At 46.3% G+C, this 16,416-nt stretch overlaps 1 protein-coding gene across 4 annotated transcripts in view; it reads right to left on the bottom strand.

Moving 5' to 3' along the window:
* kcnd3 (potassium voltage-gated channel, Shal-related subfamily, member 3) overlaps positions 1-16,416 on the bottom strand; it is a 530,781-nt gene that overhangs the window by 486,664 nt on the left and 27,701 nt on the right. The gene's annotated exons all lie outside the window — the stretch shown is intronic.

Here is a 16,416-nt window from a genome sequence, read left to right as displayed (position 1 = left end):
CTACAAGCACATACGTTTAAATGACCCTGTGCGTCCATAGGGTTGCCAGACGTCCCTTATATACGGGACATGTCCCATATTTGATCATTTTGTCCCCGTACTGACCTTTCAGGGACACTCAAATGTTCCGTATTTAGCTCATTTTCAAATTTTGTAATAAAAATAGATATTTTTACTACCTTTTTACGGTACTTAGTTGTAACTTTTAGTGATGAGCGAGCACCAAAGTGTTCGTGTGTTCGGTCCAAACACATCGCGATGTTCGTGTGCTCTACCGAGAAATCGAGTATAATGTAAGTCAATGGGAGACAACCAGGCACCCCCTGCTCTGAAGAGGGGAGGGTGCCTGGTCCATTGGAAAAGGTCAGAAAGTGACAGAAAAACCACCCAAATGGACCGGGAACAGCATGGGGACGATGTCTGGATGCATCTTGGACTCCCAAGTCGCTGCTGGGAACCAGTTTGTCCGAGTTGTACGCCACTTTTACAGACTGACAAAAACACGCCCAAAACCCCCTCAAAAATCAATTTTACAAGAAAAATGACGCTCTAAAACATGATATGCCAGTGCCTGCAGGTGAGCTGACGCTCTAAAAAATTAGATGCGAGTGCAGTGCTGGATCGTTCTTGAACGATTCGTTCATTTTGAATGAATCTTTAATGTGACTCGGGAAGAGTGATTCGTTCAGTCGCGCATGCGCATTTGCGCAACTTCCTATAGTTTCTGTTTTGGAATCGATTCACTTGTTTCGAGTCTTCGGGTTTTGCGAGTCGTTCGTTCATCACGTGACAGCCGCATAAGCTTAACCAACTCAGTCTGAGCCGGAAACAGAATTGATTAGTTCATCTCTCGAGTCTTCGGGTTCGAGTCGTTCGTTCATCACGTGACAGCACCATAAGCTTAACCTATGCAGTCTGAGCCGGAGACAGAATTGAACGAAATGACTCGAAAAATGATTCGTTCATTTTGCTGAACGAGACTCAAAGGTCCGAGTCGGTAAAATGATCCGAACTTCGCATCACTAGAGTGCACGCTGTTCAGTGCGCCCTATAAAAAAAAAATTACTTACCTGCCCCTTGATTGGCTGTCTCCAACCCACGAAACGTGCGGGGCGGAGACTCGAGCATGGCGCACGAGCACATGTGGTGCTCGTTCGAGTAGCGCCATGCTCCGAGCATAGCGATGCTCGAGCCGAACACAACATGCTCGCTCATCACTAGTAACTTTATAAGTAATTATACTTTCTTTTCTCAGATTCTCTTGATGAAAATAACCAAAATGTCACGAGGAGACTCGTGTTTGCTGCCTGTTTGCGGCTTGTTCAGTTGCTGTATTTGCGACACTCGCACCGTTTGGCTCTCCAGCCACGCTGCACTGCAGTTCTCTATCAGCACTGCAACATTCAGCGACTGTCGACAGAGTGGGTTGTCACTACTCGCCACGGCCCACTTTTTTCTAAATGCCCGTATTAAATAATAATATTTCTCTGTTGTCTGTATTAAAGAAATATTTTCAAATGATTTCACTTTTGTTTTCCTCATAACCCTTTAAAATCCTTGCTTTATGTTTTTAACTTATGTCTCTACTTTTATATAATATATTGGTCTGGGTGTGTAGGAGGCATGTATAAATGTATTGTAACAACCCGGCAGCAAGCGCTGGCGGAGTGACGCCTCATGGGTAATTTATGTAAATAGTTTGCGGGGAAATTATGGGTAATTTATAAAAAGCTTATTGTATGTCGGAATTTACGTATTGTCATTTGTGTTGTAAATAATGGTGTGTTTGTATTTAATTGGTTGGGTGGGTTTGGGTTATCGCCGTCCGGGGGTTATTTATTTTGTAAAAAGTACCAATTTATTGAAATGTGTCTTCGTGCTTGACCTTGGCAATGGCCGCGCAATAATGTTGAGCTTTTGTTTCTGACTATCTTCTGTAATAAAAAGATACAACAGGACAGAGCTGTTTATTTGCTAAGATGTTATCTAAGCAAACTACCGAGACACTCGGAGTCGTGCGGTGTATGGGGCACGAGTGTTCTCTTTCTTAAAGAGCTGGGTGCAGTTGCGTGCATGACGCTGGCAAGCCGCTAGCCGACAGCTTCGGAGAGGTGCACGGCAGAGTTCGGCTCGAAATCTTAAAAGACTCCTCCACGGGTCGCTACATTGGTGTCAGAAGTGGGAGACCAGGCTGTTAAGAAGACGCCGTCATGGAACAGAGTCTTGAAGAAATAGAGCGTGCCATCTCGGAAAATAGCGTTATGTTGGAGCGCCTGATCAGCAGAACTGCACGGAGAATAAGGACAAACTGGCCTGAGGGTGCCAGTATTCCCCGGACAGTGTTGCGATCTTCTAGGCACGGCCGAATGAACCTGTAGCTGCCGCAACGACACCCCAAATCACCAGTCGGCCGGTCCTCCCCACACGGTCACCCGCTAAGCTGCCACGATACAGCGGGTTGACGCCCCTAGAGCCATACCTTGCACAAGTGGATCTGGCTGCTCTTCACAATGGTTGGAGCTGCGAGGAAGCTGCAACACACTTGGCCCTTGCCTTGGAGGGTCCCGCACTTCAGGTACTCATCGACCTGCCGCCTGAGGAGTGTCGTGATCTTCAGGCCCTCACCGATGCTCTCACCCGTCGTTTTGGACAGAGAACCTCAGCGGAACACAACAGGGAGGAGCTGACAAACCGACATCGGCGTGAAGGTGAGAGTGTGGGAGCATTTGCAGCTGACATCAGGGTCTATGTACGGAAAGGTTACCCTACTTTCTCGACAGCAGCAAGGGAAGAACTCAGTGTTCATGCTTTCCTGCGGGCCTTACACCAGAGCGTCTCCGTCAGCACGTCTGTCTGCTGTCGCCCAGACATTTGAGTGAGGCACTACGGGAGGCTGAACGGGCTGAAGAGGTACTACAGCTTGGGTCTCCGCACGCCAATCATCACGCCCAAGCCGGCTAACGAGAGCAGTTGAGCGAGTGGTAGAAAGGGACCAACCTGAGGGTGTGGAGGTCAGTCGCGCCCAGCCATCATCATCCCTCCGCAATGACTGCCCTAAAGTGGGCGCTGTGGGTTTTCAGGTGGACTGTACCTAGACTGCATTATAGACGGACGGCCATGCAGTGCCTTAGTGGACACGGGGTCCACTATTTGTCTATTACAGAGAGGAGTGTTGCCCAAACAGCTGGTCCTCTTCCAAAAGACTGGACTCCTTCTAACATCGAACTGCGCGGTTACGGGTGAACGGACAAAAATGCCCGGAAAGAAACTATTGACTGTAGTAGTAGGGACGAGCCAGACCAGCCACGAATTCTGGCTCATGGACATTAAAGACAAATGCATAATTGGGTTAGACTTGCTGGCCCACTGGGGAGCATGTGTTGATGTGTCCAGGGCCATCCTCCGCGTAGGTAATGAGACTGTGTCGCTCCAATCGGGCTGGAATCATCCTGGAAGGGCTGTTAGCTTGGATTTGCCTGGACACCACGGCTCACCGGCTCCCGACCGTTGTTCGGAAGATGCAGGGACTGAAGAGACCCCCAGGAGAGTATTGCAGCTCAGACCAGTGCTCCCCAACGGTTTTCCTCACACGACCACCCATCCACTGAGACGGTTGCTGCTGTGGAAGAATTGGGCCATCGAAGTGGTGAACAGCTGAGCACGCCACAGCAGGAGCAACTCCAGAAAGTATTGAACGACTTTGTGGACATTTTGCGGCTCGAGAAGAGGACTGCACCAGAACCTCGTTAGTCAAACACCACATTGACACTGGCCACGCCGCCCCCATTCGGTTGCGCCCCCACAGATTGCCTCTTGCAAAACGCCAAGCTGCCGAAGAATTGATTCGCGAGATGGTAACCAACGACATCATTGAGCCTTCTGACAGTCCTGGGCCGCACCCATGGTCATGGTGCGGAAGAAAACGGGGTTGGCGCCTTGTGTGGACTTTCGTAAATTAAATGCAGTCACTCGAAAAGACTCTTACCCATTGCCTCGCATCGATGATGCATTGGACTATGTGGCTGGATCCCGTTGGTTCAGCACTTTGGACTTGCGCAGTGGATATTGGCAGGTAGAACTGGCAGCAGAGGACCGACCCAAAACTGCATTCACCATCGGACAAGGGCTGTGGCAGTTTAAGGTAATGCCGTTTGGACTTTGTAATGCGCCGGCCACGTTTGAAAGACTAATGGAGCGGGTCCTAAAGACATTCCCCGAACCCGTTGTGTGGTCTATTTAGATGACCTGCTGATTCATGCCAGAGACTTTGACCAGGCGGTGCACAATTTAAGGGAGGTCCTGACCGCCATTCAGTAGCGCCGGGTTGCGGTTAAACCCTGAGAAATGCAATCTTCTCGCCCGACAGACTCAGTTTCTAGGGCACGTAATTAGCGCGCAGTGGGGTGGCTACAGACCCGCAAGGTGACTGCCGTGAGCAACTGGCCCCACCAGCCAATATCACTGAACTGCGGAGCTTTTGGGTTTAGCCTCCTACTACCAAGATTCGTAAAAACTTTGCGACCATTGCCAGCCCTTTGCACCGACTAACGAGTAAGGGCCAACAGTTTGGGTGGACGGAGGATTGCACAGCCGCCTTCCAACAGTTAAAGGCTGCCCTCGTCAGCGCCGTCCTGGCGTACCCTGACCCCAACCAACCTTTTGTGGTGGACACTGACGCTAGCAATGTGGGGATTGGGGCCGTGCTCTCACAGAAGGGGGAGGCTGGAGAAAGAGTGATAGCTTATTACAGCTGCAGCCTCAGTCGACCGGAGAGGAATTACTGTGTCACTCGGCGGGAACTGTTGGCAGTGATCCTAGCGGCACGGCACTTTCGGCCCTACCTATTGGGCACTAGGTTCACACTGCGGACTGACCATGCTAGCCTCACCTGGATGTTGAATTTCAGGCAACCAGAGGGCCAGGTGGCAAGGTGGATGGAGATTCTACAAGAATATGACTTTGAGATACAGCACCGACCGGGACGGCAGCATGCCAACGCTGATGCCCTCTCCAGGCGCCCATGCCTCAGCAATGAATGTCGATATTGCCGCCGACAGGAAGAAAGGGGGCTGGGGCCATCGTCCGCATCCGCAAGGATAGATGACACTGTTGGAGTAGGGGAGCCGTACACTATTGACCAATTGAGGCAGTTACAGGCGACGATCAAGCACTAGAAAAGGTAAAGGGCTGGTTGGAGACACAAGAACGTCCCGACTGGCAAACCGTGTCGTCACAGGGGCCTGAACTCAAAATACTCCACTCTCAGTTGGGCAACTTGGAGTTGCACGATGGCGTAATCTACAGGCGGTGGCACGCACCCGGGGGAGGAATTGACCGGCTACAACTACTGGTTCCCCAGGCTTTGCGCGCCGAGGGCCTCCGATGGGTCCACGGAGGGCTGGATCCGGACATTACGGAACGCTAAGACAGTCGCCGACTACGGCAGCGGTTTTATTGGCCGGTGTCGGCAAGACGCAGAGCTACACGCCCACTGCTGTGACGTCTGCACTGCACAAAAGGACCTGGTCAACGTTCTCACGCCCATTGCAACGATACCTGGTCGGGCACCCATGGAGAGAATTGGCGTGGACATACTGGGTCCTTTTCCTGTAACGGAAGCCGGAAATCGCTAGGCTTTGGTAGTAATGGCCTACTTTACCAAATGGCCAGAGGCGTATGCAGTTCGGATCAGAGTGCCCCACAGCTGCCCAAAACTCGTGGATGAAATGTTCACTCGATTTGGAGTTCGGACGAGCTCCACAGCGATCAGGGCGGAACTTTGAGAGCCGTTTGTTCAGAGAGGTGTGTCAGCGACTGGGGTGAAAAGACCCGACCACCCCTTCACCCACAAAGTGATGGATTGGTCGGCGATTTAATCGCACCCTGGCCACTCAACTGGCAATTCTGACCAGTCAACACCAGCGGGACTGGGACCAACATCTGCCTTTGGTCCTATGGGCATATCGGACAGCAGTGCAGGAGTCGAGCCAATGCACGCCAGCGGGGCTGATGTTTGGAAGGGAACTTCGCACGCCGGTGGATTTAGTGTTTGGCTCACCCCCTGAGCCTGAGATTATTGGTGGGCCCGAAATGGATTATTTTAGACGGCTAAAAGAGCGGCTGGACACCGTTCATCGACTGGCCAGGGAGGCCCTGGAGGGAGCTGGAGCACGCCAAAAACGGGCTTATGACTCGCGGGCTCATGGCCCGACGCTGAAGCCAGGGGACAAAGTGTGGGTATTTTGCCCGCAACGGAAACGGGGATTGTCCCCAAAACTAGCCCACCATTGGCAAGGACCGGGAGAAATATTGGACAAAATATCGGAGGTAGTTTTCCGAGTCCGAATGCCTGGGCGAGGCAGACGGGTGGTGCTGCACAAGGACCGTTTAGCACCATACCACCCACTGGCCCCAGAGCAACAACAACTCGAAAATATAAGCGGTTCTCCAACCTCCACCCCCGGCACCGAGTCAGACAGTGACAGGACTGAGCCCGACACCAGTGATGGCACCTCCGGCAGGACAAAGCGTGTCCGTCGGCGGCCAGGACATTTACGTGATTTTATCTGTGATGAGTAGGGTTGTGGGGACACTAACCCTCTTAGGAGGGGGCTGTGTAACAACCCGGCAGCAAGCGCTGGCGGAGTGACGCCTCATGGGTAATTTATGTAAATAGTTTGGGGAAATTATGGGTAATTTATAAAAAGCTTATTGTATGTCGAATTTACGTATTGTCATTTGTGTTGTAAATAATGGTGTGTTTGTATTTAATTGGTTGGGTGGGTTTGGGTTATCGCCGTCCGGGGGTTATTTATTTTGTAAAAAGTACCAATTTATTGAAATGTGTCTTCGTGCTTGACCTTGGCAATGGCCGCGCAATAATGTTGAGCTTTTGTTTCTGACTATCTTCTGTAATAAAAGATACAACAGGACAGAGCTGTTTATTTGCTAAGATGTTATCTAAGCAAACTACCGAGACACTCGGAGTCGTGCGGTGTATGGGGCACGAGTGTTCTCTTTCTTAAAGAGCTGGGTGCAGTTGCGTGCATGACGCTGGCAAGCCGCTAGCCGACCGCTTCGGAGAGGTGCACGGCAGAGTTCGGCTCGAAATCTTAAAAGACTCCTCCACGGGTCGCTACAGTATATATATATATATATAGTAATATAGAGAGAGAATTTAAGAGTGTCTTGTATTTCTAATTTTCAATCTTACAAATCTGGCCTCCCAGTTCACATTCTGTTATGCTATATGTGTTGTCACACGTGTGCCAGCGGGAGGCAGTCAAAGGGCCTGAATAATAGTAGTTCCACGTCAGACCAGGGGGTGGCGAGCTGCACTGACTTTCTCTCTTGATCCCCTGCAGACCATCCACCCCGAAATCCCACCCCGATGACATCACTTCCTGTCACGGCCTTTAAAGCCGCCATATTTACGGCCTTTAAGTCAATTCTATTCTGAACTCAAACCTGACTACAACACATTTAAACAACCCCATTTGTAGCCAGGGCACAATACACGGGTGGCTGCCCCAAACCTTTTTGATGTCTTCTCGTTATTCGTGTGGCAGTGTCTGTTTCTAGCTGTACTTACTGTACACATTCAGTACTCGGCCACTGCCAGTTCACATCCTTTACCTGCACACATGCACTGACAGAACACACACAAAGACCTGCATTCACACTTATAAAGGGACACGTGCAGCGCCTGCTTCTTGGCTTCCCAAATCACACAAACTTAACTCCAACTCCAAACATACAAGCATTAAGTGTGCATACACAATATCCACACACGGAGGTGTTCAGCTGCACTTTTTACCCTCGCACCGGAGGACTGCTGACGTGTCACTGTCACTATCTTGGTTGAACAAACAACTAAGAGTTTATACGTGACAAAGCTGCTGCTACTGGTACCAGTACACAGGCACATTTGCCAGTTCACGTAGACACCAAACAAGCACTCACATCAATCCACGGGCCCACCAAAAGACGCAAGCATATCCACTTAAATAAACCGCCATTGTGCAAGCCTTCAGCCTTTTCAATTTACTCCCACTAGCAATGCAGAGATCATTCTTCTAAAGTTCACTAAACCACCCTGCACACAAATTCCAGTCTTTTCCTACATCACATACACAGAGCGCTGACGTCGACCCACTTGCTGCTTCACGTAACTTGCAGGAGAGCACAAGCCACACAACTTCTAAGCAGGTGCCGAACATTTCAAGGAACACACAGTGAATTGTACATGCATTTCTGTTTCCAAACCTACACTCCCTTACACCACTGATTTATTACCAAATACAAAAATACCTCACACACACACATACACACACACACACACACACACGTACAAAAAAGTAAAACACTCACCACATCACAACAACACACACAACTCCAGATCACAGAAGGGCACCCATGATTTGTGCTTTACTCTGTACAAGTGATAAAGAGATCTGCATAAGACAGATAAGGCACTATATAATAGATATATTCAAACATTTACTAATAATATACATATCATTTGGATTCAAAAATCCATGAAAAACACAAAAAACATCAATATATACCATCAACAAAACACCCACTCCGAATAAGATTTTATTTTTTACATTTCTTTTGCCAGGCCCACATATCTTATTGTATACATACTGTACATCACAAACACCTCTCTCTTCAACTTCATCACTGATTTACACACCTCTCATTCCATACACAAAATTCAGACAAATGTGCGCCAGACAAACACATAGAAAAGGCACTATATAATAGACAGATAGCAAAGGTTCACTATAAACTTGATAGATAGATAGATAGATAGATAGATAGATAGATAGATAGATGTGAAAGGCACTATATTATAGATAGATAGATAGATAGATAGATGTGAAAGGCACTATATGATAGATAGATAGATAGATAGATAGATAGATAGATAGATAGATAGATAGATACTGTGAAGGACAGCCGGGCTCCATGCCCGGCAGGGACGCCCCTGCTGCTTATGTTCTGGGGGAGCCACCATGGGCAGTAAAATTCCTCCCCCGGGATGCTTGGTGGATTCCTCAACCACCCGCAGGACTCCATGGGAGATGGAGTCCTCCACAGCCTGGTTGGGGAACTCGGATGGCCACTAGGGGAAGCTGCATGGACCCAGCAGCCTAGCTGGGTGAATCTTCAGCCCCACCCAGAGGTGCAATTAGGACCAGGTGGTCAAGCACCTGGAACACTTCTGGGTGGGTTATAAAAAGGGCCAGCAACCACCACTCAAGGAGCCAGGGTCGGGGGGAGGACGACTACGCTTGTGCAGGAGTGGTGGTAAAAGAGAAGATTGTTTGGTGCTGTTGTGATTGCTGCTTGGGACTGTGTATTGCCTGTGGGTCATGGGGAAGACGTGTGCCCATGGGTGAAGAAAAATAAAAGTCTTTTTGGTTTTAGACGTGCCTCTGTGTCTTTCTGTGTCGGGTCAGGAGCCTATATAACACCTTTTTATTACAATAGAAGATAGATATGAAAGGCACTATATGATAGATAGATAGATAGATAGATAGATAGATAGATAGATAGATAGATAGATAGATGTGAAAGGCACTATATGATAGATAGATAGATAGATAGATAGATAGATAGATAGATAGATAGATAGATAGATAGATAGACATGAAAGGCTCTATATACAGTAATAGCCAGCCTTGCTATCACAGCCCATTCACTGTCTTTGCACTCATCTCTTATCTTGTGTCACCACTTGCAGGAGTTTCACTCTTGTATATTAAAACTTTTTTTTTTTGTTCTTAATTTCAGCAGTATCCTTGTATTCCCTGATTCTTTCCCTGCCATCTGTTTTTCAGACACTCACTCCTACTTTTTATTTTATGTTGCATTCTTATTATTCAGACGAGCTCGGTTCAGTGATTTTGTTTTTTTTTTTAGTCCTCTTTGCTCTGAGGGTCTAAGCTCCACCCCTGGCTCCTCCTTTTCCATTCCGTTTGACCCTGGTCCCGCCCACTCGCCTCTGTTGCCTGGTAACACTTGCAGTGCAGGAGTGCCAGCGTGACAGCGGGCGCTGAAGCACGTTGCGCGCTTAATGGCTCTGTGATGGAGGCTGAAGTGCAGGTCAGCGCCGTGTTGTGATCATTTGTCGCCCTGATTTGTCTTCTTAACGGACTTTATTTGATTGATTCCGATGACAGCGTGTGTTTGTGAGCCGAGTGCTTTCATTCTATTCACGCACACTGCACTGTTTCCTCTTCATTTTACTTATGAAAATGTCCGTTTTCTTTGTGTGTGTGACGTGCCCAGAGTAGACCACATTAGAACACATCTCGACATTACTGATCTGGCTCAGATTATGGCATCTGCTTACACCGAGCCGAATCACAGCCTCGGAACACAAGTAACTTAGTTGTTGTGAGGGGTCAAGGATGAAAATGTATGGGCAACTCTGAGAAGAGGTAAAGAGTTAAGCGGAAGAATAAACGAATAAAAAACTGCTGTCACTTGAAAACGTAAGTGTCCCCCAAAATCGGAGAATCCTGTATTCCTTACCAAGGTGACAATGTCTAACATCAGACACGGAACTACACTTAACTGACTTCAATTGTGCAGTATTAATGAACCAACAAAATAAGTGAGCATGCAGAAACCACGTGTGCAAAAGTAAGTGCACCCTTCCTGGGAAGTGGGTGTGCACACAAATCATTAACGGTTACACTTCATGTGTGACGGCTCTGATGACGGATTTGGCATCACTGGTTATGTAAAAACCACAGAATGGTTTGGAAAAAGGGGACACGCTTTTTTTACAAGCCCTTGCAACAACAGCGGATCTCTTTCAGATTGTTAAACACTTTAAGGTAGAAACATCAGATAGAAAAAAGGAAAAGACCTTCAGTACAAAGAAGGAAGACAGAAAATAAATAGAGAAAGGGTACTGACTAATTTGGTTGAGCCACTGTGTTTTGTAAAAAAGATGCTATATAACATCAAACTGAGGGATCGATTGATTTCTTGATGGAGAAATGGATGGATGGATGGATGGAGAAACACATGGTGGTCTGAGACAGCTGTTTAAAAAAAAAAGGGGGGATGAACAAACTTTGAGGGACTTTTTTTTAATAGCGGGACAATCTAATTGGTGTCCATAGTAATTGTTAATAAAGCGGCCAATGGCGGATCTGACTGCAGCGATCAGCGTATAGGATTGTAAACTCGCACAAAAAGACTTATGAGAAGGATTTAGGAGTCATAGTGGACTCTAAGTTATCGACTTCCTGACAGTGAAGAATGCAAACAGAATGCCAGGTTATATAGCGCCTTGATGTATGCAGTACAAGTCACAGGAGGTCCTGCCCAAGCTTTATAACACACTGGTGAGGCCTCATCTGGAGTACTGAGTGCAGTTTGGGTCTCCAGGCCACAAAAAGGACATAACAGCACAAGAGAAGGTCCAGAGAAGAACGACAGGGATGATTAGAGGGGCTACAGGGGATGAGTTATGAAGAACAATTAAAAGAGCTGAGCCTTTACAGTTTAGGCAAAAGAAGATTAAGAGGAGACCTGATAAAATTATGAAGGGAATTAATACAGTGGATTGAGACTATTATTTTAAAATTAGTTCATCAAGAACACTGGGACACAGCTGGAAACTTGTTAAGGAGAAATTTTGCGCCAACATTAGGAAGATTATTTTTTTTTTTACACAAAGAACGATAGACATTTGGACTAAGCGACCAAGTATTGTGGTAGACAGTAAGACTTTAGGGACTGTCAAAACTCGACTTGATATTTTTTTGGAAGAAATAAGTGGACAGGACTGGCGAGCTTTGTGGGTCTGAACGGCCCGTTCTTGTCTAGAGTCTTCTAATTACAATGTTGAAACTTTGGTGTTTTACATGGCTCCAGTTATGTTGTTTAAACGTTTGCGTTGATTAATCTTTGCTGTACAGCATGTTTTTTTTAATGTTTAAATACTGATTTTGTTGGAAGCAACAATACGATAAATGTATGTTTCATTTTATAGACCATCTACATTGTTATTCCTGTGAGTTGTGAAGGTATAGGGGCCCCAGTGCACTGCTTTCCCCGGCGCCTATAATGCTGTTAAGACGGCCCTGGGGCCTCATGTATAACGCCGTGCGTAGAACTCGCACTATAACATGGCGTAAGCACAAAAGCCGAAATGTGCTTACGCACAGAAAAATCCAGATGCAGGAATCTGTGTGTACTCCAACTTCCACATTCTTCCGCTACATAAATCCCGATCAGCGTGAAAAGTAACGCTCGTGCACGCGCTTTATGTAACGCCCCAACTCCTCCCAGAATTACGCCTATTTGAATATGCAAATCAATATAAATCGCCCTTAAGCGCAGCCTTCTGTGATAAGACAATGGGAAAAGCACGGGGAAAATATAAGAATTTCAGCGAATACCAAGTGGAGGCAAAGGAAAAACATACTATTTGTTCAAATAAACCGTGGAATAATCAACAAAAGGAAGTTGATCGAGTGACATAGCGTGTTGGAGAAACTTGAAAGCTCACATTCACAAAATCGCACAGTGCCGGAAATAAAAAAGAAGTCGCATATCAAAGTCGCCGTGAAAAGAAGAGTTGTAGCCCACCGTCTGAGTGTCATATGAAAGATTATTAGGGTACAGAGAAAAAAAAAAGGCACACAGTGAGGAAAAAGCACGAAATGTCAACTTCAATCTCGACATTTCCACTTTAATCACGTAGTTTATTTTGTCATTTAGTAGAACATCATAAACTTCATCTTAAAATCGTTTAATTAACCAGTTTCTCAAATCACATCGTAATTAAAGTAGCACGTTAAATGCTTTGTTTTGTATTTGATCTTCTACTCGTATGTGTCTATGTGTGTGTGAATCACTACTTGCTTCTTAAACCGGCTCTCTTCCTCCAACTGGACACAGAGTCCATTACATTCGTGATATTACAGCTCTCTGAATAACTAAAATACTGAGATGTATACGTGATATCATTTTCATGATGATGGGAGTTAAATCACGTTATTAAACATGTGTTTCACTTCGATGAAATAATTTATTGCAGCAGTACAATCAGGGGTGGCTCTAGCCTTGTGGTGGCACTGGGCAGAGGAAGAATCGGTGGCTCCTTCACCCGCCAATGTCAGTAAGGTATCTTATGTATGGTGGATGCCCTCGTCCGTTGCAGACACTGCATAGCCGCCTCGTGCTCATGACAAGCATTTAACTTTTGATGAAATTTGTCGCTGCGTTTTTAGCTGTGTTGTTATTTTCTCTTTCTGTTTTATATTCAATATATATTGGCATAGCCGTCACTGCAGTCAGTGCTTTTCTTTCCCCAAGTAACCGATCGCCACACAATCAGCTCTGTAATAGACGTTAAGCCATCTGTAAGCTTAGCGCCGATTCTTCAAAACGTTTAAAGAACATTGAAATATCTTCGTAGTACATGTTTAATTATTCTATCCTTCACGACACTCCCAGTGAAGAATATAGATTATTTAAATGAAGTTAAAGTTTTATGTGTATAATTTAACAAACATATTTTGCTGCATTTCACCTTAAAAATGATATCGTCATCATATGTAAATACACACTTTATAAAGTGGCTCAGGTTGTGTGATATTATAACTGTAGTGCAAGTTTACAGTGAGGTGATTGTACTTATAAGTCCTAACAGTTCTACAAGGAGCAATTGATTGGCTGCGTTTAAAGTTCTTGGGATGAAACTGTTTTGAACCGCGAGGTCCGTACAAGAAAGGCTTTAAAACGTTTTGCCGTGGCTGAGACAGCGTGTCCATGAAACTGTATACCGATAATTCTCTTTCCGATCAGCTGCTGCTGTGATTCACACTCCGATACAGTGATATAAATACTCTGAGTGGTGCAGTGAGAGCAATATGGAAAAAGATGATCCACTATGGCAACTCCTAACGGGAGGAGCTGAAAGAAGAAGAAGAAGAAGAAGTGAGAGTAACAACGCTAAAGCAGTTATGGTATTTGGAATACTATGGCTGTTCCCTCTACCATTATATTGTTACGAGTTAATTACAATCAGATGCATTACACTAATAAACAATATGCGGTTAGTTTCTGTGTATTTATAAAGCCGCGTCATGAAAATAATGAGTATCCACACATGAACAGTAGCACTGCTTTGACGCTGGGTGCCGCCAGTCTGCAAAACCGAGCGGAGAACTTGCGTACAACAAGGTATGAGGTACCGTGGAAAAGTGCGTGGCTTTACGCCAAGTGTAGGTTTTATACATCGCGATTTGAACGTGGAAAAGTTCTTACGCAACATTTCTGTGCGTACGCACCGTTTATACATGAGGCCCCTGGTCTTTGGGTTGTTTTTTTCCTAAATATATACTAGCCGTCCCGCAGCTAGAGTAGAAAAACACCACAAACTTTAAAAATCAATAAACAGGTATCGCTAGCTAAGCAGAGCAACAGGTAGACCGACTCGAACGGAGGCATGAGTGAGAAAGGCCCTGCCCGGCTCCCCAGTCCTGACGTCACACTTCCACCCTCCCCTCATGCCACGCCTCTCAGATTCGCGCTATTAAATCGCTCCTGCAAGCGAACTATGATCCTTAGCGCGATGAGAGAAATCGCAAAATCAACCGGAATGTTCAAGCAAATTATGGAAGAAAACCCCGCTCTAAATCCGTGAAGTAGTTCTCTCGTGAAAAGTGGACAGACAGACATTGGATTTTATATACTAAAGACCTGTGTGTTTGTGTGTATGTGTGTATGGAGCAGTCCAATCTGCTCACGCTCAACCACAGCCACTAGATGGCGCATGCGTACACTTTTACATTTTTTCTGCGCTGGCTACAAAAGACTTGGGTGCAGCAAACGCAGCCGCACTACACCGACGTCGTGCTAATGACACAGATGGCGAGACACAGTTGAACGCCGTGACTCAACAACGTGCAAGTGAAACACTTTAGCAACGGTGAGCAAAGCTTGAAGTTTTCATCAAAAACAGTGTCTATCTGGAGGGATTTTCTCGAAACAAAGATTAATAGGACGGTTACAAGATGGCATCGCCAGGGTCTTCTTACGAAAGCCAGTGGGGCAGCAAGCACAGGTTGATCCCACGTCCTCTGCACTGGGGGGTCATTCGTTTGCTGACGCCTCTCCAAGTTCACGAATGTAGTAAAACTGCTAGGGGGTTTTTGGGTTGTTGTTTTTTTTTTTGTCCCAAAGACCACCCGCAGCTAGTATAAAGGACGGATGGATGGATGGACCAAAAGCATCCTGTGGTAGCACTATCTCTGACATGTGCTTTATTTAATATTGATTGATTGAAATGTGCCTTTGTGTTTTCTGATAACTGATAATGTAAAATTGATGAACTGACTGAGTGATTGGTGTAAGTTTTTCAAAGGGTGCTATAAAACACAAAAACGGACCGCCTGATTGAAAAAAAGGCACCCTGTGGCGACACCTTGTGTGAAACCGCTTTATGTAATGTTGATGGACCGACGGCACAATATCAAATGCAGCTGCAGGACGGATCGCAGAAGGCCCGGGTGGTCGACTGTTCTGTGAAATGCGAATAAAGGCAGGTTGATTTTTGTTGCCATGTGTCTTGAGTTTTGTGAAGGGCGCTATATAACATAAAAGTGACTGATTACTTTAAGACACCTTAGGGTGAGACTGTGCTCCATCATTATATACTGACTGACTGACTGGTTGTTTCCATCCCATCACAGGATTGACTTTGTCGTGTCTTGTGAAGGGCGCTATATACTAACTCGCTGGGATTCAAAGCAGCGTGAGGGGAGACTTTCTGTCAAATGTACCCCATTTAATACTCGCAGAGTGATTGCCCACCCTCACATGGCAAACCTTCCCCTCCCCCCACGACCAGGTTCCCAGAGTGGTCTCGGCTGGCCTATTATTCTCATGGCTTGTTAGTAAAAGGAACTCAAAAGTTGACTGGTGCTATCATTAACATACTGGGGAAGAGTAGCCTTGTGGCGTGGAGTGGCATGGCATACCCGGTGGGCTCCTGCACAAAGAAGACTCTTGCAAAGACGACAAAGTTCGGTTCTCTAATCCTAACCCACTCATCGTTTCCATTTTTCTTCCCACCAACTCACAAATCAGGTAGGCACCGAGAACACCAGGAGAGCTCATCGGCCTCCAGCGGGCACATCTTTGCAAATATGAAGCCAAACAATGGGGACAAGACCAAAGTGAAAGAAAAATCAATAAGAAGCTGAGAAATAGCACTGGGCAACATGGGTGCAGCCCACCAATGACCACAAGCACATCAGACACCCGAACCAGTGGCCTCAAGAAGGCGTAGCCATATGCAAATTCAATCCATCATTAACATATCATAAATTACAACCAATTATGCATAAATCTAAAATAATGCAAATCAACAGTTTCACT

This window comes from Polypterus senegalus, chromosome 3 (genome assembly GCF_016835505.1).
Source record: "Polypterus senegalus isolate Bchr_013 chromosome 3, ASM1683550v1, whole genome shotgun sequence".
NCBI classification, from domain to species: domain Eukaryota; kingdom Metazoa; phylum Chordata; class Cladistia; order Polypteriformes; family Polypteridae; genus Polypterus; species Polypterus senegalus.
This window is presented reverse-complemented; position numbering and strand designations above follow the sequence as displayed.